The following is a 4,097-nucleotide window of genomic DNA, read 5'->3' on the forward strand; positions in this document are numbered from 1 at the left end:
GTCAGTACCATCCTGGCTTGATGATTACTGCTAAGTAGTAGGTTTAAAATAGGGGGAGATGAGAATTGTAAGCACATATGTCTTTCACAAGATTGTGATAGCTAGTACAGGGCTCTGACATTTCGATATGAATTTTAGGATTAGTTTGTCAGTTTCCTAAGATAAAGCCAGATTTGATTTTTATGTTACATTTGTTGACTGTGTAAGAGATTAACATTGAGTATACTTTCCATAATGTAAAATAACTACAGTTATTCAATAGACAGCTAGTTATTTCTAGACTTGAGAAGAAGTTGATGACATAATTGCATAAGTAGTCAATAACAGATGCATAGACATGATTCATAAAAGCACTTAACTGTCAAAAGTAGGTATAGAAGAAAACAATTAGAAGTTTTAAAAATGCTATTTATCAACGGAAAAATTAGTTAGGTCCTCCATGAGTATTAATGGTATAAATGTTTAACTGGCTCTAAACATAAAAACATATTTGAAGAAGCCAAATTCATATGCTTTTAATTTAATCTCTACAAAATATAAGCTCATGTCAACTACTTGAAGTTCAGCTCTTCTATTATTGGATTATGTGTGATATAATAACAAAACCCCCTCAAGTAGGACAATGCGTGCATAATAATCTAGAATTACAAAGCCAATTCCCTCAAAAATGCTATGTCAAGATTTTTCTTACTGTGTGTGGCCATTTCAATGTATTAAAAAATTACTGAAAATAACTGTGAGAGAACAATAGCAGCTGTGAACTCTGCAGAATATGTCTCTTTTCTGTGTCTCTTTGAAAAATAAGTCATATGTTGCCTTTGTTGTGGTCTAGTACTCTACAATAGAGCAATCAAGTAATATTAGACCACACAATAGCTCAAGAAAAATCTATCCCCCCCCTTCTGCAACTTTCAAAAGCATTTTCTCTTGGCTTTGGGGATGAATAAATATGCTACAGTACTTGACCAAGTCATCTATCCTTAATAAAGGGTCCAATTAATTGTGAGCTAGCCATTGCTAGAGGAATTTTTCAATTCCACTTGAAAAGAAAAAGAAATGCTTTATTGAATAACCCTTCTGGTTTATGTTTTATTTACTAAATATTTATATATTGGTTGCCAGAGGATCTTTAGCTGTGATTGTCCTTTGTAATGTAAACAGTCACTTTAAAGATCTTCCCAAAAGCAACAAGTACTATAAATTGAAAAGGTTAAAGGGCACTTCCCTCCAACCCCTTTAGATATGCCATAAATGTTTAAATAATGGCCATTGTGCTCAGTAAAGACATTTTTACAAAATGCTAATTATTATCTGTTATATTTTTTCAGTTATGAATGTTTGTTGTGTTAGCAAGATTTACAGAAGGTCATATTTTTGGTCTAAAAGCAGTTAAGTATAAAACAGTAACGATAATCCTCAGTGCTAAGAAAAAAAAAGCACTGGCAAAGATGGGGTGATTGTTTCCTTATCAATTCAGCTCACATTTCCTAATTTTGGGATACACTGGAAATTCAAGCCAAATGGAGAGAATGAGTATTTTTATGTTCTTTTTCCAATAAATGTTTCAGTAGTCCTCTGACACCTGATTCTGTGAACTGCAGCTTAAGTTGATGTGCAAATTGAATTTAAAAAACTGAAGCTCAGAATCTAATAAATCCATACTGCTCATAATACGAATACTTGGTTTGGGGAAAAGATGAATTTACCAGTATATAAATGGTTGTATCTTAAAAACTGGAATGTTGTTATCATCTTAGTAGTTAAATGATGGCAATTTTTAAAAGTATTTTAGTTTCCCACACTAGTTTGTCAACTCTAATTGTTACTATGAATATTTAAATCATATACTATCTTACCTGATTATTTGCATTGAAAACATGAATTAAAACACCTGAAAACTTCCTTGACTGTTACAAATTACTGTCTAGTGAAAGAGAGTAAATAAACATTTTTCAAGGGCCATCTTTCCTTACACATACTATAGAACTAGTTGTATTCTTGCTGAGAGCAACTGAGTGACAAGAATCAAGCATGCTACCATCACCATGGGGGTTAATTTCAACACATGACTTTGAAGGGGCACTAAAATTTATACAGCATCATCTACACCACAACATTGGTAAAGTAACATTTTATTGAAAAGTTTAAAGGGAAGATAAAGAAAAGGATTTAGATTACAATTTTCTCCCACAAATTTTCTTTTACCAGTTTCCATCAGATACACGTTTTCTAACTCGCTGCCTTTTACTCTCTACCATGGCAAGCTACCCCACTTAGCTGACTCTTTTCTCTTCCCAGCCTTCACAGAAACCTTCTTTTCCTTGCCCATATTAAATAGCTAAAGATTTCAGATTGCCTTAGGACCATGTATCAGTTACTTGCGTATGCAAACCAAATACTCAACTCAAAAAAGAGGGGAACATTTCACTTTGACTCATAGACTCAGAGGTTTCAATCCACCATCGCAGGGGAGGCATGGTAGCATTAATGATCCTAACAGCATGTGACAGAGGTAACTCGAGTCGCAGCAGACCAGGACACAGAAAAAGAGGGACCAGAACCAGGATCTATGCTATTGTCCCAAAGGCTGTCTTCTAGGGATGTCTTCAGTCAGCCCCTAACTTTGAAAGGCTCCACAGCCTCCCAACATGGCACCACCATCTGGCTAGCAAAACTTAGGTCAGAAACCAGAGAGAAGTCACACTTCACATTTATACAATTACAGATGGATGGTTCCTGATATCCAAACCTCATCATTTTTGGAAAAATGAAACTTTCTTATTTACAAGATCTACCTACCATGAAAAACAAAGAAAATGTAATGGTAGTCTTTGAAAAAACTTGGCAAACCAGACTCATTGCTCATGGAAAATAACAATGACTGCTAGTACTACCGGTCTGTTTATGCTATGCCTGCCTGTCTCTATGGCAACACTAGCCATTTCTACCTTAGTCTGAGTATCACCCTTCACTTCAAGCCTTGACCCTCTGGTCTGTCTTGAAAGAAACCTGGAATTGACTTTGTTTCTGAAAATAAAAAAATCCAGTAACAATTGTTACAGCTTAATTTATTTGGCATTTGTAGGCTCTTGGAAGTATATTGTGTACTTTACAAATAATCACATTTTATTTAAACCTCCAAGTCTTAAAAGTGAACACTGTTTTCCACATCTGCTTTTTGGCTGCACCTTGTCACGACAAAAGGGTTCTCAACTCAGTGTTCACATCCTCATGGTAGGAGAGTGCAGTGTGCTCTCCCAAGAGTCAGGAATGTGCTCTAATGCACATTCAGGTGATCTCAGCTCTAAATGGCTTGAGGAGACAGAGAAAGTCACATGCCATACTGACATCTAATGCATTGTACTTTCCACTGTGGTCACTAACTCCAGATGATGCCACCTGCACAATCTTCCTAGAGACCCTGAGGAGCAGATACTGTTTATGATCTCATTTCATTGTTGCAAGATTAAGGATTGAACTTACATCCTCACACAAGCTAGATAAGCACCCTATCCCCAAGCTATAGCCCCACCTCTGACTTCTTTTTCAAAGAGGAAGAAAATGGACCCAGCCAGAGAGAAAGCTGTTTAAAAAAAAATCTACTAACAAATGACCTGCATATGAGTTAACTGAGCCCTTATCATCTCCCCCATACACACTTTATGTCATTGGAACAATATCATGGACATCACACACACCTTATGTGTATGTGATTGCATACATGTATATATGTGTGTGCACATATACACGTGATTGTGTCTCTTAGAGAGATGAAATAACTGTCTTTGAAGGATGATTTAAGTAAAAGACTAAAAATTGAACAGTAGTTGACACTCAAAAACTGAAAAGAAACAATCAATTACAGGGAATGGATTCTGAAATCTGTATTCATCGTTAAATTTTACTTTTATCTTTTAAAATTCATATTTTTATAAACTAGAGGAATGTACTTTGGGATTTCATGGCATTTTAAAAAATGCAATCCTCCGGTCCCCAGAGGTATTGCAGGTGGGGCTGCTGTGTCACGTGTGTGTCAGTAGGTGGCAGAAAGGAGAGACGCTATGTCTCTGCTCAGTTAACATCCAAATGATTTTCCT

General features: G+C 35.8%; 1 pseudogene; it reads left to right on the plus strand.

Annotated features, from left to right (window-relative positions):
* The first annotated feature begins 3,986 nt into the window (after positions 1-3,986).
* Positions 3,987-4,091, plus strand: LOC115064489 (annotated as a pseudogene).
* Positions 4,092-4,097: the final 6 nt, after the last annotated feature.

The sequence above is a fragment of the Mus pahari genome, chromosome 7 (assembly GCF_900095145.1).
Source record: "Mus pahari chromosome 7, PAHARI_EIJ_v1.1, whole genome shotgun sequence".
Taxonomy (NCBI): domain Eukaryota; kingdom Metazoa; phylum Chordata; class Mammalia; order Rodentia; family Muridae; genus Mus; species Mus pahari.